Genomic DNA, 24,040 nt, shown 5'->3' on the forward strand with positions numbered 1-24,040 from the left:
GCAGGGCCAGGCACAAGGCAGCCCTGCGGGAGCCGGGGCCAAATGCCTGCGATGGCACCTGGGAGCTGGCCCTGTGGCGGGTGGGTGGTGGGGACCACGGCTGGGCCAGGGGCACCCGTGGCACCTGTACTCGGGGCTGCCCTCCCAGCACGGCAACGGCTGCCTTGGGCAGCGGGGAGCCAGGCAGACCCCCAGCCCTGCCCCCGCCTGGCAGCAGGTTTCCCCATTCATCTCTGCCAGTGTCTGCCCACACCAGGATCCTGGGCCTCCAAAGCCAGGCAAGCATGTTCATAAATCCGAACACTGAGGAAATCCCATAAAAATTTAACAGGAAATACGGAGCCATAAAGGGAAGCTCTTGGCACTTCTTGCCGGCTGTCGGCAATGCCCGCTGTGTGCTCTGCGCTCAGGCACCTGGCAGCCGCAGCGGGACCTTGGCTGGGACAGGCTGGATTAGCAGCTAGTTCCCACGGCCCTCCCTTTGGAGCAGGACGAGAGGAGTATGGCAGCAGCACAGACTGATGCTCTTGGGAGCAGGACTTCATTTTCTGCGGAGCTCAGTCTCACACACATACAGCACAGGCAGAAGCTCTGTTGCAAGGATGTAAGAGAGAAAAAGAATGCTAAAGCAAACACAAGATTTATGCACGTAGGTCCCAGGGGAGTCTTACAGTGCTTATAAACGACAATACATATTGTCGTCCCAACCCCCGTGTTTCAGTAGCAAAGGAAAAGAAGTGGGAAGTGTCTCCAGCTCTGGATCCATTGCACAATAACACAGAATGGAAAACAACCTCATCTGCTTCTCCCCAACATCTGGGCCCTGCATCAGCATCCCCACTGCCATTGCACTTTCCCAAGAGGAAGAACTGTCCCCTCCAGAGAGAAATGGAGAGCATGGAGAGACGGGAGAGTCCAGAGACAGCGTGGTGCACAGGGAGCAGAGCCCAGCATCCTTCTGATGTGCCCAGTTTGGACTGCTCAGCCAGCAAGCACCAAGTGCCTGCTCCAGTCCTCTACTCAGCACAGATGAGGACTCTTCTAGCAAGGACAGAGTGAAGTCTCCACCATGGATGAGTGTTAGTGTTTTGGCCATTCATTTCTGGCGAGCAGGCTCTTGGAGAGGTGGCTGGGTTGGGGCTTGTCTCTTGCAGACCTGCACAAAGATGATCTGCAGTGGCAAAAGCAGCATCTGGACCCCCGCAGCCCAGCAGGATCTGTACTTGCCAGCTCTTTGGCAGGGCACTCAGTATTTGGAAGCCAGCACTTGCTCATTGTTACTACTGTGCAGTGGGATTTCATGGTAGTTTTTCATCAGCTTTGCACGTGTTTGATCATACAAATAGGGACTGAACCTCCCCACAAGTGACAGCAGCCTGGCTGCCCAGGGTCCATTGGGGTTTTGGAGGAAAGATGTCCGTTCTCATCCAGAAACTGACTGTATTCTCTGTGCACGTGGGGAGAATTTGGCTTCTCTTTTCTGGCATCATGGCAAGGAAAAGGCTTCTCCCTCTGCCTTGGGGATGTGCAGGTGGCTGCGCATGGGAAAACAGCACTCCTAAAACATGCCTTCTACAAGAAGGTTCAGAACAAACGTGATGCCAGCATGAACATAAAGAGAGGAAGAAGGTCACCCAAAGCCCAAGTGAATTTCTTTTCATTGGGCTTTGCCAGCAGGTGGGAGTAAGTGTCCTGGCGAACGGTGTGGGTGGCCGTGGGAGCCCCCCGGGGCTGCACCAGTGACAACTGTCCTCAGCACCATCTCCCGGCAGGTGCACCTCAGGGCACATGCTGAGGGTTTGGCTGGTGGTTGGCCGTACGGCAGCCAGGAGCTCCCCCAGCTAAACTCTGCAGCAGGAGCTTTCCCTGGACACCTCTGCTGGAGGCGGTATGTGGGCTTCGTCTTTTAATGTGTTTTGCTTCATCTAAAGGCACTTTGAGAAATGAGTCCCACAGCCAAGCTGGCTCTTTTCAGACTAGTCTCATGAGGCTGCACTGAGCCCTCGTAGGCAGAGGAGAACTGGCTGGGGGCACTGGGAGCCTCTGAGCACTGGCTGCACCCTGTGCCACTGCAGGACTTTTTCTCATTGAACCTTTCTCAGACCATCCCTCCTTTTCTATCAGGGTGTCCACTTTCAAAAGCAGGTGGTGGTTGTGGTTGCCAGGATCCATCCTGAGACATCTGGAGGGAGGCTGATTTTCAGGAGATAGCAGCAGATGGTTTTAGTGCCTATTGAAAATTAAGCATTCCTATATTGTCCTGAAGTTTCTAGTGGGTTTTGAAAACAGAAGCAGCTGCAAAAATTTCCATCTTCCAAAGGCAATAGGTGGTGATGACCCTGTTTTGCTGGTCTGGCTCCTGCATGGGGCAGAGCACAGCACAGACCAGCGCTTGGCCATGCACGCGCAACTGTTGCAGTGAAATTGGGAAAGTTTCACTGGATTCATTTTTCACCAGAGAAGGTCATGAGGTCTGGGATGGGTGTCCCACCCTGGGAGGAGAAGTCAGCTCATGCCAGCGCAGCCACCAGCACGGCGGTCCCAGCCGCCAGCGGGCTGGGGCGGGCAGGAGTCCCCGCTTTGCCCGGCTCAGCATGACTGATGGTTATTGGCTATTCCGGAGCTGGTTTCCATGAAGACTTTTTTTTTTTTTTTTCTTTTTGGTAAAAACGTTGAACAATTCTGGATTCATCCCCATGTGGAGCGGGAAAAATTTTGAAATCTTGAACATTTTTGAGGGCTTAAAAACAATTTCCCACCCAGTTATAGCCACCAGTCTCATCAGGATGTGTTTGAAACCACTCCAGCAGGAGCTGAGCAGAGCTGGTCTCAGCTGGATACCACTCTCGACGAGAAATGCCGTGGTGAGGGGTCATGTTTCTTCAGAAAAAAAGTATCTTCAATAGCTCAGGAAGTTATTAGTGTCTGCTAACAATAAGAGCTTTGGATTGATTCAATAGATGCTCATTTTAATTGTAAAATGCCAGTAATGAGAAATGTGCCATCCAATGACTCATTTTTCCCTTGTAAAAATTATTGGACATTTTTATTAGTTTTACAAATGACAGGACCTCGTATTTCTGAGAACACTTTATACAAGCCTTGCACAAGCCCACTCTCATAAAAGCGTGTCTGTGGTGACATCCAGAGCCACAAGAAGGGGAGCGGTAGAAAGGCCCAAAGTGGTGAGGACAGCCCACAAGTGGAACTGGCAGGACCGAACCCCAAGAGGGTGGGAAGGGGTGGATACAGCGCCTGAGACATGAGCTTCGGCGCTCCTTCCCAGCAGTGCCTTTCTGGAGAGGCACGGGGCAGACAGGGGGATGGGTGCCAGCCGGCGCCCGGAGGTCTGCCCGGCGCAGAGCCCCGGCGTGGGGCAGCCGCGCCGGTGTTGAGCGGCCGCCCAGGCGATGCACCGGGCGCAGGGAGGGCAGGAGCCAGCCCCAGCCGGGCAGAGCTGAGCCAAGGTAAGCGCTGTCCCCAGCCGTGGCCCCGCTGCGGCCGGCACCGGGCAGAGCGGGACCACACAACCTCCTCCTCCTCCTCTCCCCCTACAGTCGCTTCGCGCCGTTAACCCCAGCGCCCAGCTTTATCCATCTTGGCGTTATCTCTGCTGGCAGACAGCAGGGGCCCGGGCTGTGCTGGGCTGACCGTGGAGCACGCATGCCCTTGGCTTGCAAGAAACAAGATAAAGGACTGAGCGTGGCCAGGGAGCAGGGGGCAGGGGGCGAGGGGACATCCTGGACCCAGCCCGGCTGCAGCAGCACTGCTGCGGGGCTGCGGGGCTGCAAGGGGCTGGTGGGGAGCACCGGCAGGGTGTTCCTTCTTCTCCAGAGGACAGAAGAGCTGCTTTGGCCGGATCGTGCCCTTTTATAAAATCCAAGCAATATCCCATGGAGAACCAATTTGCACAAGGTGGGGGGGGGAATAGTTTTAGAGAATTTCTCATTTCAGCATTTCATTTCTCCTCTCTTGTTGACATTATTTGTATTTTTGTTTACATCTCATGACAAGTCATCTGTAATTCTGCTCAGTGTACCATGAGCTGGCATGATATGACATAATGCAAGATAGCCTACTACTTCTATTTTAGTTTGGAGGATATTTTAAACTTTATGTTATCCAGGAAATTTCTGAAATATTTGTCTTCATTCCAAGCCAGAATGAAAACAATTTTTGAAATGTCGGAAGTTCCCGTGAAACAAGTAGCAAGAGCTTCCAGCTCCACCACCGCGTGTGACAGGGTGGCCGGTGGGGAGGCCCGGGCCCCGCGCGGGAGGGCAGCAGCAGGAGCAGGCAGGGAATGGGCAGCGGGCAGCAGGCAGCATGCAGTGGCCAGCACGCCTCTCTCCATGCCTTGCCGCAGCCCGGCATGCGTTTGCTTTCCAGCAGCAGGACTGCAGCCGTGTGTTTAGGGCAGGGATTTAATGGGAGGGATGGCTGATGGAAGGGCATGGGGAGAGCGCCTGGCATGTCCCGGTGCCCGTGGGCAGCAGCAGGCAGAGGGATCAGCTCGGACCCGGCACATGCCACAGCCTCCCAGCATCATCCAGGCAAGGAGCTGGGACAGGGAGCAGGATGTGCTGCAGTATCAGCTGATGGCAATGGGGACAGGCAGCTCTGCCATAAGCCCGTGCAGCAGGCACAGCCCTGCATCTCTCTCCCTATCTGGGGCAGGACATGATGTCGGGCTGGGAGGGCTGTAGATGTTAGGTCATGACAGCTTCCCCCAGTGCCGTACTTGGTCGGTGCAGTTCTGGGCCTGTCTGCTAGCTCTCCACAGTGCTGTCAGTCCACCCCAAGCCCCCAGGGCTGACGCCTTCCAGAGAAGGTCGAGGCTGTGTGGGGCAGAGAAGCGACTCCAGCAGCCTCCCCACGCTCCAGGGCAGATGGCTTCCTCGTGCCAGGATGTGCCAGGAGGGACCCGCAGACATTTTGCAAACCCTCTCTGGTCTGTGGGGCATCAGCCCAGGAAGGGAGAGGCTCAGCCAGGAGCCATGAGGCTGTGAGGCTGCAGGCAGGAGGGATATCCTCTGAGCCACCAGCCCCAGCCGAGACTGAGCGGCTGTGGGACAGGCAGCACTCTGCGGAGACTGCAGGAAGCCAGGGTCCCCGTATCTGTGTGTCTGGGTGGAAAGAGCTGTCAGGTTCCCAGAGCATTTGCCTTTGCCTCTGTGCTGAGACACTCAGTCCTCAGAGCTTTGTTTTGTGTACTCTGTGAACCGACAATTTGTAAAGACATGCTACTGGGCTAATCCTCCATCAGCTCCTGGAGCAGAGACCAGCTGGGATCTGGCAGCTCTCTCCCTTCTCCCGCTTCAGTCTGCTAAAACAGTGAGTGTCTCTGTAACCAGTAGCTTACAGGTTTTGACTTATACGCAAAGCAGAGCAGCAGCTTTCTGCAGTCGGCAGCCGGGACTGCACAGGCATGTCATCCTCCTGCACCAGCATGGTGACCTGCTGGGCGGGCATGCCAGCTGTGCCAGCTGTGCCAATAAGGTGCTGCGTGCCATGCTGAGTCCTGGGGGTGATGCCAGCTTTGGTGGTGAAATCATCTCGGCTCTCTCCTGGCTTAAGAGCCGTTGTTATGCCCTGGAGACGCTCTTAGGGAAGGGAGCTCTTTTCATGGCATGGTTTGCTGTGGCTCCGATCCATGAGCTAATGCATCGGGGAAGTAATAAAATTAAACACTGAAAAAAAGTACCTTCCTCTTTGTACGCAGGAAACCCCATATACTGCACGTGCCTTTAACAGAGAGCACAGTAGCACCATGAGTCTTGAACCAAGGAACGATCATTTGTGCTGTCTCCTCTGTTGAGCCCCAGCATGCTGGCTCGCTGAGCAGCAGACTGCGGTCGTGCTGGACGAGCACTGGGTAGACCACTAGGAATGGGGAGACACATGCGCTGCCTTGCTTGAGGCGATTTTGGGAGAACAGGGAGGATGTGGATTTCCAGGGTGCTGAGATTTTGCTGGGGCCAGGAGTTGGTGCTTAAATAAGTGCTGGTTGGCGTCAAATCCCGGATCTTTCTCATGGGTTAGCAGGTAGTGAACATGGAGCTGGAACCAGTGTGCACCAATTCTGGGCCTTCCAAGGAGAAAGGCTTCACAGTGACTTTCTCATCAAGCAGCTGTCAGTGAAGAATAAATACAGCCCTGAGAGCTGTGCCCCAGGCTGCTGCATGCAGTTTTGAGGAGGCAGAACAGCAGAATGCTGCTGTTAAATCACTGACTGCCCAAACAGACACCAGTGTCCCCACAGCCGGGCTGGGTCGCTCCAGCCTGACCCTGCTTTGCCTGTGCCACTTGCTCCCAATCCCAGCCCGTGCTGCTATGGCTCAGTTTGGGGTTAGCTGACACTGGTAACATGGGAGGAGGGCACAAGTGATGCCATTGGAGAAATTGTGGGGCATCCAAAAATATTCAGTGTCTCTTTGCCTAAGTCCCACTCTGATGGGACACCCTGGGCTGCACTGCCCATCTCGGGCTGTCCCCTCCAGCGTACTGTGTGGAAGCTGGCAGGAGAAACCTACTGGCAGAGCCGTGTATGCCGTGCCCATCACTGGAGTGCCCCCATCCTGCGTTTGGGATTGAGGTCCTGGGGCCGTGTCCATGACCCCAAGGTGTATCTGGAACAAGAGCTACCCCCTCCATAGCCTCTTGGGCTGTATCTGGGAAGGGTGGGGGCCTGGGGGCACATGTAGCTGAGGAATGAGCTCTGTGTCACAAGGGGACCTGCCCCAGGTCATCCCAGATGCCAGCGGCCAAGCAGAGATCTGACTTGCCCCAGTTGTCCCCCTGCTCCTGGGTATGTGCTGTGGGGGCATGGTCACACGCCAGGGTGGGCAATCTGCTGCTGGCCAGGACCAGTGCATGGCTGGGGTTTGCCCTTCACAAGAACAGGCAGTGTCTCCCCACCATGGGAAGGTGAGGCAGGGGCAAAGGGACAAGGATCCCTCACCCATTGCCCCAAGGACACAGAGCTGTCCTGCAGCACAGCAGGGTCCCCTGGGGAACTGCAGGAGCTGGGCATCCATCAGGCTTGTCCCTGGAAAACAGGATCATCCTGTGGCCCGCTGTGGGAAGGTACCAGTGCCATTGCTCCGCGTGTAAAGGGCCTGTGATTTTCAAGAAAACTCATCTTGAGTCTGACTGGAGTCTGTCAGAGCAAATTAGTTGCAGTTTCAGCTAGCCACTTGTTTCTGGTTTAACCCTGGGAAAGCAACTGGGCTACAAATGTTTACCTTATGAGGTAAACCATCAATATCCTTGAAACTTTGATTAAAAAAAATACTGGACTAGATCATCTTGTGGGTTTCTTTTTTTTTTTTTTTTTTCCCTCCTGATTCGTTTCACAATATGCCAGAAGCATGGCTTGAGTTAGGGCTTTGGCAGGGGCTTTTATCATGATGGATATAGTGGAGGATAGAAAAGAAATTTGGTTATCAGAGGATGCCAGAACTCAACTTCCTAGCACATACATTTAATAATGCAAAAGTTCTCCTTTAAAGGTCTCCTTAGAACAAATCCTAGTCATCACAAAATCCATGGAGATAAATTAAATTACATTTTAATAGTGGAGAACTCATTCCTGGGCCATGCAACAGTGAAAGTATGTTCTCTCTTAGAACAAAAGTAGCCTCATCTACCATCAAAATTCTGAATGTTACCATATGAAAAACTTGATTGGAAAAGAAACCCCAAAGCTCCCAGGGCAGAAGCACTACGAGAGGCTGTCACGGCTGTGGTAGCTCTCTTGCTGACATTACGGTATTATTCTCCCCCGCCTTGTAAATGAAAAGGCATCTCCAAGAAATAGTGTCTAATATGCATTTGCTTGAACTGGAAGCTGCTGGCCACAGACAGTTTTGTCCAGCACGACCTAAGCTTTTCCTCAGGAAGAAAAGGTGCAAGGCAAGGAGGAGTACTGTGGTTCCGTGTGCTCCATGCACTGCAGAGCCCCACAGCCGGCTCCGGCAGCGCCGCTCCACCGCCCAGCCCACTCAGCGAAGGCCTGGCTGGGGCGTTCTCGCCTTTGTCCGGGATCATTGTTTTGTGCTCTGTCATCTCTTAAAGCCAGGCTTAATCCATTCTCTTCTCCACACTGTCATCTTGAAGATATTTAAAATACATGCAAATGATTCCCGTGCAGACACAGATATTTAAAGAGGACGGTGTGTGCAATAAGTGCCACAGTACAGGGCGATGCAGGGTGATGTGGGGCACAGGCTGGGCCAGCCTCACCGACAAACACTTCAAGAACTGAGAGAAAGGGGGGAAAAAGGCAGAAGGAGGAGGAGGGAAGAGCTGCCACCACTCTTCTGCTCATCCCTCCCACTGAGCCGTGGGCCTGGTGACTAGAGCTAGGCTTGCCCCATCATGGCGGACCGTCCAGTTCTTGGCTTCCTCATCTCCCCCTCGTCCTTCTCGTCTCAGCCTCCCCCTTCCCCTTGCCCAGCCACAGGAACGTGCATCCCCGCTCGCTGCCCTGCCTCTGCCATCCCCAAAAGCAGGGCCTGGCCCCCCGCGCCACCCGGCCTCCTCCCCGTGGCTCCCCACCGAGCGCGGGGCTGGGCCTTGCTCCTCTCAATGTCTGTACAATTACCAAAATCCCTCAGCAGAATTAGCTCCTCGCAGAGCGCTGCATTCAATTAATTATATAGTTTAAAACACAATACGCAGACATAGCCCATCCACACCAGCAAAGCTTTTGGCTCCACTGGAAATCCCTGGGAAGCTGTGGCAGCAGAAGGCAGGCCGTGTGCGCAGGCCTCGCCATGCTCCTTCGGTGTGAATCTTTAATTGTAATTAAAATAATTATAGGTGTACTGCAAATATCTCAGAGAACACAGCAGAGCAAGTGCATTTCTATGGCTTTGGCCTCACAAGCATCCCCTCAACATATGTTTTAAGCTGGTTTATTTAGGCTGGTTTCAGTACAGTGATATTCCAGTCTGCTGGCACAGGCCTGGGCTAACCTGCAAGGCTCCCTCCCGCCATACGCATGCCCGCCATCACTGGGGACACTGGGGACACTCGGTGCCACTTCCCTACAACCCCCAGCAGCAACACTGGTGCTGCGGCCCTTTGTGGGTCAGCGGGTAGCTCTAGCTCATGTCTGCAGGTCCCCATATTGCCCCAGGGACCCGAACCCGCCTGGGTCCCTCCAGGGAGCCATGCCAGGGGCTCTCCCTGGCCCCACGTCGGTCGCAGAGCCAGCGCGGCCATAGCTTTCTGCTCTCGCTGCTGCAGGTTACTGACAGGGGGACTCGGGACTCCCGAGGTCACCAGCCTGTGTCCCCATGCAGCAATGGGAGCCCACAACAATTACAAGCTTCCTGCGTGTCCTGCCTCTGGGGTTTTGTCACACATGATGTCTCACATCTGGGATTCAACCGGTTGGTGGGGATGGTAGTGCTATTTCCATGTCAAGCTGTAGCTTTTTTACCCCCAGCCGTTTCAGGGCTTACAGCTATTGTGTGGGTTTTTTTAATGTTGCAAGAATTTATATTGGGAAAAAAGTGCCTTTTTTTTTCTTTTCTCAATGCCTTGGGAAATGTCATGCAGCAGGAATGTTCCCAAGAGCTGCTCATGGCCGAAGGGGGGATGGGCTCAGGCACGGGCCCTCATGCCCAGCTCCCGTCCCGGTGCCCAGCCTCCTAGGACCAGCCCTTTGGACTGTGGCTCCCTTTGGTGCCCCGTCCCGTCTCCCCAGATGCTGCCCTGCACTCCCAGGAAAGTGGGGCCAGCCCAGCCCACGGCAGCACCAGCCCCTGGCCTGCTGCTGCTGGGCACAACAGCAGTGGAGGCAGAAGGGAGGGGGCAGAAGCCTGGAGAGGAACAAGGTGTTCATGGAGCTGCTTCTGCTGCAGAGGTTCTTGGTTCTGTGTCCTCCTGGCTGTGCCAGTAGCCTCTTCCACTTCCAGCTCTGGTCAGAGTCACAAGAAATGCTGGAAGTCCCAGCCCTGTGGTGTGTCATCATTTAAACTTGTCCTTCAATAGTGTCCCAAAGCAATTTACTTTTCCCGAAAATCAAAGCCCCCAGGAGAGATGCTGGGAGAGGCAGGGCTTCCCTCATGAATCCCAGTGGCTCCTGCTCCCCCCGCCCTGCCCCGCTCGCTGGGGCTGGATGTCCCCCTTGGCTGTGGCTGGCAGACTGGGCTGGTTGTCCTCTCCCATGCTGGCCCATAGAGCAGCCCCTGCTGTGGCCCGAGTGAAAGGTGTAATGTGCTTTGGAGATGGATCGGCACTGCGTGATGGAGCAAGGCTTGGGCTGGGTTTGTTGAACAGCCGGACTTTCACCCTGGGGGGAGTGATGTGTCTCATGTGGGGCTGGGAGAGCAAGGGGAGGAAGAGCTGAGGCATTGCATGCAGGATGAGAAGGCATATCTTCCCCATGAAAATACAAGTGAGGTTTATATTGATTGCCCCACTGTAAAGGTGCTGGATGCCTTTTTCCAAGCTCGGCACCACATCACAGACCGCTTCCACGGGACTCATAAGGAGCAGAAAAGGCTGCAGGCATGAGTGTCCACCTCCAGCAATGGTTTGGCTATGATTGACCTCAGAGGGCTCTGGCTTACATGTGGGGAAGGGAGGGTGGTGGGGAGCTGAGCTACTGAAGAGTCAAGTTGTCCAAGAAAGGTGCTTCCAAACCCACCTGCTTGTTTGGGCTCTTACATAGTAGGGGACTGATGAACTGAGAGAGAGACAGCAGAGAGCAGTGCCCAGGGCCATGCATGGGGCAATGTGTGGGGCAACGAGCAGGGCAGTGCACGGGGCCATGTGTGGGGCCATGTGCAGGCAGTGCAGAGGGACCCCCAGCCTGCCCAGCACTTGGTGCAACAAGCACGGCAGCCCCAGCTGGGCCAGGGCTGGGGATGGAGCTGTGGACCTTTTGCCATAACCCTGCCATTTCCACGCTGATAGCAACGCTGGGGATGAGCAGCAAGGCACTTGTGATCCAGCACAGTGGGGACGGCTCCACCTTGCAGATGTGAAGTAAGGTGACCCGTCCAGGGACTGACACAGGGATGGAGCAGGTGCTAGCTGGTGGGAGCAGGCAGGGTTTGATTGTGGCTGTTGTATGTGCCTGATGACAACACATCTCAAAAATCCAACCCCAGGAGCAGGTACCAAGGGAAAAAAATAATGAGAAAGAAATTGCCAGGGGATGACAGTCTGCATCTCCTTCTCTTCTGCCAGGATCTAGAGTGGCCCTCCACCCTCCTGCATGCCAGGGGATGCGGGGGAAAGCTAGGGGATGCTGAAGGATGCTGGGGGATGCAGGTGGAGCAACTTCTTTGTGGGACCCCATGCCCAGGGTGCCCCCACCATACCACCAGCACTGCCCTCCTCCCCAGCCACAGAAGTTTTGTAGAAACTTTTTTTATAGAAAAAATTGTAGCAGCTCCTGCCTTTACAAACACAGTGTGCTGCTGTCCCTGCCAGAGCTCCGTGCTGGTTTGCCTCAAGGAATCTGTGAGATCCGTCCTGCTGTGATCTGTAACAATATTGGGATTAAATTAGCTTCCCTGAGCTGCAGAGGGGTCAGTGTGTAAGGCCCCCTGGTTAATCCAGCAGGCCAAAGAGAACAGAAGCCTCCCTGCATTGGGAAAGGAAAACAACAGGGTCTGTTTGCAATCCATGGAGCTAATTCAAACAGCATTCCTCAAACAACAGGGGAAAAGGGCCTTCGAAGCAAATGAGAAAGGAGCATTTCCCAACATGCGCATAGCGTCGCTCCTTGGAAAGAGGCAAAATGTCCAGCCTGCATGGGGCACAGTGTCAGAAAACCTGGCAGGCATGAAAGAGAGATCCTGAAAAGCAGGGTAGCTTGCCGGGGCGCACACGCGAACTCTGCCTCCCTGCCCTGTGCCTGGTGAGCACAAAGAGAGCCAGTCCTGCCAGATGCCTCTTGACCTGTCCACAGGGGCATGGGGGGTGCAGGCAGGCACCTGGCACGCTGCCCACACCACACCTGGGGTGGGATGGGGCATGCAGATCTTGCTCTTCCTTTGCCCACAAAGAGTTTTATGCAGAAGTCATTGTGATGGCTCTGCAGCTCATGGCTGCTCATCACGAAACTGGGGTGACCTCTCCGGGGACACTCCCGGGTGCAGACACACTTCTTGGCACTGGCTCTGCCAGGCTGCCAGCACCGCCTCCGTCAAGCAAGGCCAGCGAGCAGTGCTGCCCGGCTGAAAGCCCAGGCTTGCTTGCTCTGCCCGGGAAGAAGAGGCATGCCTGGGTGATCCTATCAGAAAGTCAGCTCCCTTTCCTCTCGCTCCCACATCGCCCCGTGGAAGGCATGATCCTGCGTGCCCCCATGCCTGACCCCCCAGTGCGGCTTGTGCAGCCTGTGTCAGGAACCTGATAGTCGTCTTTGCAACCAGAGCAGTTGTTTATGCAGTAAGTTAGGCAATTGGGATAACTGTATTACCGGGGACTGAGGACCACAGGTGTTCAGATATTATTAAAAACAATTGCCCAGGCTATCAATCATTCTGCAGGAGATAAGCCTTCTGAGAAGCAGCCCTCTGTGTCGAAGCAGGGTGCAGAGAAGCAGCACACCGTAGGCTGAGTCTAGGAGCACCACAGACAACTTCAGGACGTTCTTGCTTTCCTTCTGCTTTCTCGGCGAGCGTCTTTTTTGCTTTTTGCTTATGCTGAGATATTATCAAAGGCTGATGAGGCACCAAGGATGAGTAATGCACCCTCTGTGCCAGCTGAGAACTTGTAGGCACTGGTACCTGCCTCTGCACACAGGGTTAATGTCAAGGGCGCAGAGCCCTGGGTCTGACAGAAGCTGTGGTGCTCAGTGCTGGATCTGCTGGGTGCAGACCCGCTGCCTGCACCCCAGGGCCCTTCAGCAGCATCCAGAGGCTGAGGGACATGGCTCCTGATAGGACTCAGCTCAGCCCCAGCCTGGAAGTCCCCACGGTTCCTGGACAGGGTGGGCTTTCCATGGAGAAGAGGCTTTTCCCTGGCTGAGAGAAGCAGAGGGAGACGCAGGGCAGGAACCGGAGAGGGATGAGCTAAGTCAAGAAAACGGCAGGTTTTTAATGGGGAGGGGAACCACGTGCTTGAACAGCAGACTGGGGGATGTGGGGAGAGTCAGCACTCACGCTGCTGAAATGGGGGAGTGAGGCTCTCCCCTTGGCTTCGTGCACAGCAGGTCATGGAGCCCGGCCAGGGAAAGGCTGGAACCAAATGGGCAGGGTCGCCCAAGCTGGGTGATACCTGTAGCGCAGGATTAGACCTGTCTCTTGCTTTTCCAACTAATGCAACTGGAACTGGTGAATTCAGGTGGTATTTGCCTGCTTTGTCTGCCCCTTTCCCCGCACAGGGCATACCCATGGGCATGCTGCAGGCTGTGGGTGCTGCTCTCCAGCACTGGAAGCTGGGACTGCCACCACCGCCTGCCGTGGTGCTGCACCTGCATGGCCCGGCCGGAGGAGCCCCGGCTGCTGGGCACCTGCTCGGCCAGGACTTCTGTGGGTGGCAGGGAAAACCTCCCAGCTCAGCAGCTCTGCTTTCAATCTGGAGCCGCTCCGCATTTTTACCCCGCTAAAATGTGGAATTTCATGTCCTTTTGTACAAGAAAGAAACAACCTGTTTAGGATTAATTTAGGATCAGCCTCAACAGCCATTAGCTAAAGAAAACCCAAACGGTAAATTAGCTGCCTGTCAGAAGGGGAAGAAATGTGGGACTTGATGCTGGATTTATTGTGGAGGGTGTTAAGGCAGGATTTAGTGTGATTTACTGTCCTCTGCAATGATACCTTCTAACACCAGGAAGCTGGCAAGCACGTCTCCTTTGCCTTCAGTCAGATATACTGCTCTGTTCGCTAATTATTGACGTGTCCGGTAGCCCTGTTCTTGCAGCTGGGTTTGTCAGCATGTCCATTACAGAGCTCTGTCTTCAGGGTTTATTGCTTAGTTATAAACATTTGCTCCAGACTGAAACTTGATCTACAGCTGTCAACTGGAGTTCCAGTGCTCTGAGGGAGATTAGGAAGAAAAAAGTTTGGCTATTCAATGCAAGCATAAAATACAAGATCTTCGGTTCATTGGATTTTTTACTCTTACAGCAGCTAGGTGATTTTGTCTCAGCGCAACATTTGATGGTACTTCAGAATTTCCTAAAATAGAAAGTAAAAAAGCTCCAAATATAAATAGAAAAGGTCTTTAATATAGAGACTTGCAACAGTGACGGCTTAGCATCTGCCCAATATTCAAAACACATTCACAAATGCTCCTGTGAGATAGCAATGATCTCAGAAGATATTGTTTACAAGTAGGAAACTAGGGATATTTAATGAGGTGCCAGAGAAAATTCAGGATGAATAAAACTTCCATACACACGTGCATTAACCCGAATGCAATGCAAAGGAAAAGCTGTGTAAGGGGTGAATTTTCCTTCTTGCCTGTTTTGGGTTATTTTGCATCTTTGTGTTCATACCTGCCCTCACATAAGCGCTGTGCAAAGCAGAGATGATTGCAAGTGTGTGAAGAACACAGATCCACGAGACTCTCCAAGCCCCAGTGTGTCTGGGGGGCTGCTCTATGCCATGTCCCATCCCCCATCCCTCCTTTTCCTCGGGGCTGCCAGTTCCACACCGAGCCCCACAACGTGCTCCAGGGGTCATGCCAGCGACTGCTGGGGATGCTCAGAGACATCTTCAGGAGGGGCCCATGGGCAGCGGAGTATCAAAAGGGACCTGCTCTGTCCCCCAGCGAAGGACCTGAGGGGATTCAGGAGCCACTGTAGGGCCCCTCACAGCCTTTGAAAGAGCCTGTGCCCTCCAGCCTCCAGCTAGGAGCCCTGCAAGCTTGGGGAGTATCTAGTGAAGATAATGCTTCTCATTGCTTCAAGACTTTTGTAAGCACTGCAGGGTGAGTCACCCTGCTTGCACAGGTGTCTCACCCACCAGTACGTTGTCCTGCAATGTCCCTAGGAACTCTCAGAAGCTAGGACAGAATTTTACCCATTACAGAATGGTATCTCCTTGAGTGGATCTTCCACCTGAAATAAATGCTGAAACATGTCCAGACGGTTAAAGAAGTGGACCCACAACAGGGGGAAGGTAAAGGTCACTGGTTTGGGCTTTAAGGAAAGTACCTTGTGTTATGACCAAATAACTTTCATGTAGAGAGTTTAGAAGATATTGGCACTGGTTTTTGCATCACTCCTCAAAAAGCACAGCCTGCAAATTACCTTCAGCCAGAGAAAGCCAGAGGCAATTGGACAAGGAAAGAGTTAGAGAAGGGCAAGCTTTCTGTGTGAGATTCCCAAGAGAGGGAAGGTGAACGTGAAGAAGCAGCAGCCCCCTCCCCAGCTGCAGAGGCCGAGAGCATGGGTAGCTTAGCAAAGCAGGGAGAAGACGTACTACATCCTCATGTACTGAGGGTGATGGCCTTAAATGATAAGGGAGGATGGAGCAGACCTTGCCATCCCTCCCACCACACCCTTGTGTCCTCCTAAGCCCACCCTGGAGTGGGGGTGGGCCGTGACCCTGCAAAGCAGGAACATGAGGACTGTCCGCGTTCCCCCAGTTCTCAGAGACACCAAAGAGAAGCATCGACCCTCCCCAGGAGACTGCCAGGGTCTGCAGGACACAGTGTGCCAAGGGGTTTGCCACACAGCCATGCCCTTGGGACCACCGGCTGGGGCACCGAGCATCAGCCCCACGAGAGCCAGGGATGAGGGTCAGTCAAGCACAGGCACCCGCTGCTGCTGGCCACATGGCACTGCTGGCCGCTCGGAAGGAGAGATGCCGTGCAGATCCCAGCCTGGCTCCATGGCCATGTGCCCCGGGAGCACCGACTCCGCACCTGAGCTCCTGCTGCCAGGGGCATGCGCGGGGATAGGGGCTCCCTGCACCTCCCCCCGGGCTCCCCGGGGCTGGGGCACTTCTGCCTCCTCCATAGGGGAGTCGCAAGGGCATTGCAAGGGCAAGTTGCCGGATGCTGCCAAGGCCTGATCCTGCCCAGCTTGCCAGGTGCAGTGCATCTCAGGGAGCGTGCCCAAGCCTTGATGTTCCCCAGTGCACCCGCACGAAGCAGGGATCTGTCCTGTGTCTCTCGTGGGCACCCCAGTTAAGGCAGGGAAGGGAAGGGGAGCTGGCGATGGCACAGGGAGCACAGCTCCTGGGCTGCTCAGGTGTGATGGAGGGCACGTATCCAGCACAGCCTCACTGCAGTCACGCTGCCTTCCTGAGCGTGAGCGTTTCCTCCTGCTGCACAGCCAGAGATTGAAAAACAAGCAGGCTTTCAAGCTCTTTGCCTTAGCGCCTTCCCCCCTCCAGAGGATAATAAGCTGCTTTTAATATTTGACATGTTTATTAACAGATGCAGTTGTGACAGCTGATGACTTCATATGCCAGTTACCACTGAAATGTTAGTAATAACTCCGAATTAACTGTCATAAATAAAAAAGACTACAAAGACAACTAGATGGTGTGTCACTCTGCAGTAATTTACTGAGACCCCGTTGGCTCTGGATTGCAACGCTCGGAAGGTCCTTTGTGGAGCTCCAGTCCGGGTTTTGCAACAGTCACAATATTTTGGCTGGATATTGTCTTAGGAGGTGGTACTAGTGGGGTGGAATTCCCTCATGCAGGAGTTTGCACTAGATGCCTTTACAAAGCTGGATACTCTGGTAATAATAATAATAATAAAAAGCCCCTACCCGGTGGATGGGGATGGAGTCTACGGCATTGAGACCAGGATTTATTAATGTGCAAATTGCTCTGATATGATCACATACTTTCTGCTTTGCATACGCAGGGAGCAGCGTGGGCTGATGGAGTATGAACTAGCCTGGGCGATCTTTACGAGCTGAAATCCTGCACATCACAGAAGGGTTTGTTTCTCTGCGCAAAACCTGGGAAGCTGTTAGAAACCTGCTCTAAAAAACAAGTGAACAAAGTACCCAGACCCAAACGCACCAGACTTCTCCATGAATTCGCCATGAATATATTTTTCATTTTTTTTGACAGAAACGTGCATATAACTTTCTCTGGAGGAACCGAGGATTTTTGTAGTTGGTCTTGTAGTGTTTTAAAACTGAGAAACCAGTAGAGTCTTTTCAGCAGTGATGAGGGAGTGACAAGTCAGAGGTAAGGGTTTCAGAATGCATGTTTGTTTAGATGAAGCTTTTGCAATGTGGGCTGCTAATGAGGAACGCAAGCCTTGTCAGCATCCGACTTGCGGGTTTGCCTTGTGCAATGTGGATAATGAGTTCAGACAATGAAAGCTGTGAGAAATCACAGCACGATCTGTTGGGATCCCCGTCTCCCCCACCCCCAAGGTGCGTGGGGCTTTGCAGGGAAGCTGGGCTGCTGTGCGCTGTCCCCTGCCACTCTTACCTTCCCAGACCGGGGAAGGGGACACGGAGAGCTGGTCGCAATATTGATAAGTTCGCTGGAGTTCGTTGCTGATACTGGATCAGCCCAGGGTCCCGCCGGCCGCAGTGCAGAGGCTGAGTGCTACGCAGCAGGCTGCAGTGCCCTGCCTGCTTTCCCACTGACTTCCAGAGACAGGAGCGTGTCCGAGCTGAGCAATGAGGGGACAAGGCAGTTAAGCAGTTGCTGTCTCAGTATTGTTGTGGCTGCACCTAATTCAGCCTCCTGCAGAGGACAGCACCCATGGGGGCGCGGCAGGCACCCGGAGAGTGCGGGGTAAGTACGTACTCCCTGGGTTTTTGGATGGGGGATCAGTGGGGAAATAGTTAACAGCGATCATGGTAATAATTAGACGTCCATGTTAACACCCCATGCTGATGTGCAGGGGAAGCGCTGCTGGATCTCGGTGCTGGGCTGCCGAGCCCGTGGGCTAGCGAGGGCTTGGGGCTCACTGCAGCATGCTCCTGCAGCCAGGCGGGGACGTGGCTCCCCAACAAGGGCTCGGGTCAAGGTGACGTTTCAGCCTCCTTCCTCCTGGTCTTCCGCACCGACTGAGCCCGGGGGCTGCGAGACGTGGGTGTGGGTGACTAGGGAATGATCGTCCCTGGACTTCTGGCGTTTCTTGTAGGCTCAGGCGTGTGCGTTTCCTTGAATGGCCCTGGAGATGGATGAGGGGCGGTTCAGGTGATGCGGTTTGGGTTTGAAGCGGTGTCTTATGCTGAAAGGCAAAAGAATAAGGTAATGCTGGCGGAAGCAAGTGTTGCATGGCATGGCAGGCATGGAGCCTTCACTCTCCTGCACAGTGGTCAGTGCATATCGGTGCAAAAAATCCTGGTACCTGAAGGTCCGTGAAGTTGGGTCAGTGCTTATGGTGCTTTTTGTGATGGCTGGGTTTATGTTGAGATCCCACAGGGACCCAGCACTTGCACTGAAACACCTGCCTGGAGTGTTCTCCAGTTTGAATGATTTTGTCTGAAGTCCATCCGTGACCCTGGAGCAGGTGAGCTGCTGACTGCCGATCACCCCATCCGCGCTCCGGGGCCAGGGCTGTGGAGGCTGGGTGGGAGGATGGTGGCAGCACCACAGGCCTGGGAACGCCGGTGCGGCGACATGCCTGGAAACCACCCTGGAAAAAAGGCTCGTTTCAGCTGGATCAGCTCCCTGGCCCCAGCATGGCCGCTGCGAGAGCAGCAGCACCACCCTGAGGGACACAGCATGGAGTGAGCCAGGGGTGCGGGGCCACGGATGTGACCCACTGAGCACAGCTGAAACAAGTTGCCCACACTGGCGTGCACAGGCAGCAGCAGAACGGTGCATAAACCCCACTTTTCCATCAGCTGAGCTAGATGTGAGCTGGCAGAGTAGCTCCCTGCCTGCACTACGGGGCCGTGACACTGCAGTGAGCGCCAGAGCTGGGGGCTAGGTCAGCCTTCCCTGGCCTGTGTGGATGGCCCCAGAGTGGGACAGTGGGGACCACGCAGCCAAGAGAGGTGGGGACCGGCCAGCAGACACCTTCCCCAGGGCTGCGTGAGGGCAACCAGTCATGTCCTCGAGGACAGAAGTGCCCGTCTCTGCCTGAGACCCTGGCAAACACGGAGACACCCTTCCAGCTGTGCCCACCACCAACCTGCCTCCCAGGATGGTCCTCTGGGATTTCAGCTTCCCCACACGCTTGTGTGCCAACTGATGGGGGCCAACTGCAGGATGTCTTTTGTTGCAAACCACCCCGAGCAATGCCCATTCCCCCTGTCCTGGTGGTGCAGGTTGCTTTCACCCCTCTGAAGGGCAGAACTCACACGTGCTTGAGCCAGCCTTGCAGCAATGGCTGGTCTGGAAAAAGCTGAGGCTGCTCTGCTCGCTCCCTCCCACCAGCTGAATGCCCTGTCCTCCCAGTGCCCACAGCTGAGGTTCCTGTTATTTTTCCCAACTGTGTTTTCTTCTGCTGCTGAAATCGGTGCTGCTCCTGGCTCTGCAGGGCTCAGGTTTCCCAAGCAGTGACGTTTCGGTGGGAGAGCCAGTGCACTGGGAATCCCTGCAGGAAGCTCACACTTGGCAGATGCTTCCTTTGCACATGGCCAAGCAGAAAGCCCCAGGTGCCATTTAGGGTCTTTGCCCCAGGCTTCGTCTGATTAGCACAGCGGCTTGTGACTCACTGGGCTCCTGCAAGCCCTGGAAATTTGCTTTTAAACAGCCTGCATTTAGAGTAAGACGTGGAAAGCTGCTGTAAGCCCTTTTTTTAGACACATTAGCAGTGAAATAAGAGGGGAATTGGGTATTGAGCTGGATGTGTGCACAGCAGCCCTGGCTATGCTTCCTGTTTTGCATTAGACTCCCCTGCTCCCCCCACACTGAGGGTCTCCATGAGCTGGGGCTGTGGGCTAACATGGTGTGTATCCACTCTGCACCTCCCGGGGAATCTGCTGAGCATGTACTTGCACGGGAATAGGGCCTTTAGGGTTGTTGAACAGCCCTTTTGATGGAAGAGCGAGATTTTCAGTGCCCTGGTCTGCATTGCTCTGAAATGGACTGTTTTGCAGTTCCCGGTCTGAAATTTGTTTTGATTGCAGCTGTCGTAGTGCATTTTGTCCCTGGTTGGCATCTGGTGATAAATTGAACTGTAGGAGGCTTGAACCTACCTGAAGTTGTACCTACTAGAAATAGGTTTGCTTTTTCAGTGACTGCAGCTTCCCCGTCTGCAATACACAGCTGTGCCTGCCAGGACGACTCCAGCGCTTTTTCAGACGTTGCTCTGTTTTTGTGAACCAGCACACACTGAGCCTGCAGCCTGCTTCAAGGCTTTGCTGCTTCCTTCTCCTCCAGACCAGTATGCTGCCTCTCTTGTGCTAGCAAGAGGGTAATGGAAATCCCCCAGTAAAAAATTTCCTGATGTTTTACAATGCTGAAGTGCAAGCGCTCCCAGAGAGAGGCCTGTGGCACTATTAATCGCAGCATTACTTGGAGCAGCTACTGTGCCGGGTGCTGCACAAGGCGGGTGAGGAGCTGGTGCTGAGCGGGGGGCTGGAGCCGGTGGGGAGGCTGGGGGGCTGCTGCGGCAGAGCCCTGGAGCGACTCCCCGCCGCCAGGCTGGGGCAGGGGGGCAGCCGCGGGCAGGAGCCTCTCCTCGACGTATTCCCCATTAGTGGGTCACAGCACGGCTCCGCAGATCTGGGGAATGCAGCGCAGAAGCTGGTGGAAGGAGTCAGACCTCAACAATGCTGTGGAGAACTCTGCTGCCAGATTGGTTTTATTATTTTATTTTTTTCAGTGAAGTTTATGGGTTAGGGATTTTGCAGAACTTGGCACTCAGATATAATATCAAATGAAGACCTTCTGGTTCGGAAATTTGACTTAATGCAGCCTTCTTTTATTGCTTCAAGGATTAAGCAGAACAAAGTGGCTCTGCATGTGCATGTGCAGAGATGTTTGCCGTCTGAAGGCGTGTGAGACACCCTGTGGCAGTCGCGATGTCTGAGCCGTGTGTGTGGGACCTTCTTCCGTGGAGGGTTTCACAGTGCTGCTCCTGTAGCCTCAGCACCATCTCTGCTTTGCTGACAGGGAAACACCCCTCGGAAAGGCAGTGGGGGAGAGAGACTTTCCCAAAGAGAATGAGGGTCCCCAAGCCTGCTACCTGCAGCAGCCACTGCCTTCCTGCTGCTCCAGGGCTGCCAGGGCAGACCGGGAGCTCCAGCCATGCAGGGTCACCCCACGCAGGCAGGATGGTGCAGGCAGAGCAGAGACATGGGATTTGGGGAGCACCGGCACCGTGGACACATCTCTGTGTGCCTGTAAAATAGGAGTAATGGTGCCACAGGGCTGAAGGAGCTGCCTGGGGCACCCAGGCAGATGGGTGTTGCTGCCGCTGGTCCTGCAGCTCGCCAGCTTGCAGCGCCTGTGCAGCCTTCACCCACTGCTGCTGCCTCCTGCCCCAAGGGGCTCCGTGCCAGGCAGCCGGCACTCACCTCCCCAGGGCTGGCTCCTGACACCCGCGTCTCCTGGCAGGCGCCGGGGAGCAAGGGAAGGTGTGTGCTGCGGAGCCTGCGGGCTCAGCTCCCTCGCCGGGCTGGGGAGCTGCACCGCCACACCTGGGGCTGCGAGCTTTAGATGTCTTGGGGAAGCTTTGCCTGCCGGAGACTTTTGCCAGGGGAGGGCAAGGCACGCAGTGAGATAAACGCGTGTGTGGGCTTCTGCTCGTTGGAAAGACGCCTCCTCTCCCCTCCCGCTGGCTATATCCCACCTGCTGAGGTTCAGCCGTGCTGCAAAAGCAGCTCGGCCGCTCTCCAGGGCAGGGCCGGGCCGGACTGGGGAGGCTGCGGGGAGCTCATGGTGGCAGCAGTGTCTCCTGACGCAGGGTGCAGGGTGCTGCACCACCATCGCTCCATCCTACTGCTGCTTGACGCCGGCCTAGGGGTTTTGGTGGGCACTGGGGAGCTGTGCCACCCTTGGATGGGATGGCCGGTCCTGGTGCCGGTCTGCAGAGGCACCTCCTGCCCCTGTGTAGCCTCCTTTATCTCCCCTCTGGTACCCGCTGGCATTTGTCTCCCTGCAGCCCTGCTCTGGCTGGCTCCGATGCCAGGCAGCAGCTCATCGTGCTGGTAGCAAGGATCGCCACGTGCCCCACAGACCCCATCCTCGCATGTGGCCCTGCTCTCCTTAGCAGCCTGCCCTCATTTCCTCCTCCTCTTCCTCCTCCTGCTCTCCTCCCAGTACATCTGATATCTGGGTGCCATTATCGTTATTGGATGGGCTTGTTGAAAGTTTATGTAAAGGCAGGTTGGGGAATCTGCCGGCAGCGTGGAGCTGGCTGCTGCCACAAACAACCTCCCTGGAGCCAGACTCTGCCTGCCCCGGGGCTGCGAAGGGCTTGAGGCAATTTGCCCTGGGTGCCAGGCTCGAGCCTGCCGAGTGCAGGGCTGGGAGACTGTTGGGACCAAAGGAACCTGGGTGAAACCCTGCAAAACTGTGACTCCTCCTGCAGGCAAAGATGCTTCTGAAACTGTTCTCCTTGTGTATTTGCACCCCCTAAACAGGCTGCCAAGGTGAAATTTGAGTTCTCTAGCTGGCTCCAGGACCTGGAAACCCAAGTTCCCCTGCATCCATCGCTGATGTCCAGCTGGCTGTTGGCAGCTGACCTGGCAGTTCCTGGGGGTGCATTACTGCTGCTGCTGTAGTCGGACTTTGTCCTGCCTCCAGCCCTCAAACAAGCATCTGGTCCTTCTCTCCCAGGCTCAGTAAACCTTTGGAGAGCCCGTTTACATTACAGATAGCCTGATACATTCAGCAAGAGGCAATATATCAGCAATTTAGTTATTCTGGATTAGGTCTCAAATATCCCAGGGATATAATGTTGGTCTTTCTCACCTTGTGTGTAGGAGGACTAATGGTAAGTTATCTGGATGGTTTACATTTTCTGGTTTGTATCGGAGCTCCCAGGGACCAATTTATCCTGATTGAATTGCAAACAAGGCTTACTGTCATCTCAGATGCAGGGGCCAGGTCTCTCCACAAATGAATTCAGAACAATTCAGGTTACCCCAAATTCTTCCTGTCGATGGGATAATGGCATAAATCCTGCTAAAGTTTAGACTGGAAATTGTTTGCAGCAACCTGAGCTTGACCGATGGCTGCAATAGCAGAAAGAATCATAATTTGTGTCCTGAGGTGAGGGTGGGAAGAGCTGGGAGCCCAGCCCTTCTGCTGCAGCCTCCGCCGGCGGGCACACCACAGGCACTGTGGGCTCGCAGGGAGCTTTTGAAACATGGAGATGGTGGTAGTGATGCCAAGGTAGTGACCACCTTGGCACTGGCTTTTCAGCATCCAGGATGCCAGTAGCTTTTCTGTGCTGAGTGGGCAGCTCTGGCCAGAGGCCCAAGCTCCCTTTGGGCTAGAAAACAAGGATACAAGGAGGAAAAAGCGTGTGCTTGTCCGGTTTGCATTGTGCCCTCAAGGTTTCCCATGGCACTTCCCTGCCCTTGTACTGAACAAACCCTGAGAGATGGGGTATGCGGCGGCGGCATGAGTTTCACGCTGGCTCTTGGCACGCTGGGGCTGTATTTGCTCCCTGAGAATATCCCTGCTGTCCCCACACTGAGGAGACTTTGCCTAAACTGTGAGTGTTGTGTAAACACTGCAGGACCCGGAGCGGGTTCAGTGTGTACTTCCTGCAAATGCGCTTCACCTGCAAAGCTGCCGTAATTAAAAACAAGGGGCAGCTGGATCGGGGTGGCGACACCATGCTCCCTCCAGAGCAGCTGGCGCTCAGCACTAATTTGGGGAGAGTTTGGGCTTGTTGTTCTGACGCTGCCCTGCTCACACCAGCTAGCATCCCCGGGGTCCTCTGCCTGTGCCGTGCCAGGCATTGCCATAGTGTGCCATGCCATCTGGCCGGAGGGTCCTTCCTCACCCAGCTGCCCGTGCTGCCTCACCCCTGCACATGGGAGCCCTGCACCGTGCCCAGGTCCCTGCACATGAGTGCAGTGCGGAGGGAGGCTGTGGGGCTGGGGTGGGATCCCCCCTCTGTAGGGCTCTCCGCTCAGGTAAACACTCCCAACAGCCCAGCTTAAGCACTTGACAGTGTTTATAAAGCAGCTTGCAGCAAACAGACTTGGAAGTGCAGAACAAGTTGGTGTTTACAC

At 54.8% G+C, this 24,040-nt stretch overlaps 1 protein-coding gene across 2 annotated transcripts in view; it reads left to right on the forward strand.

Annotated features, from left to right (window-relative positions):
- Window positions 1-3,322: 3,322 nt before the first annotated feature.
- The window catches only part of RSPO1 (R-spondin 1), a 31,102-nt gene continuing 10,384 nt past the window's right edge, over window positions 3,323-24,040 (forward strand). The window contains exon 1 of one of the 2 annotated variants that reach the window (XM_040588775.1): window positions 3,323-3,467. The gene's annotated coding sequence lies outside the window, so the exon portion shown is untranslated. Of the gene's footprint in view, window positions 3,468-16,644; window positions 17,124-24,040 lie in introns of those variants that run through there. The other variant, XM_040588777.1, reaches the window with a different exon arrangement.

Source organism: Falco naumanni, chromosome 3 (genome assembly GCF_017639655.2).
Source record: "Falco naumanni isolate bFalNau1 chromosome 3, bFalNau1.pat, whole genome shotgun sequence".
NCBI classification, from domain to species: domain Eukaryota; kingdom Metazoa; phylum Chordata; class Aves; order Falconiformes; family Falconidae; genus Falco; species Falco naumanni.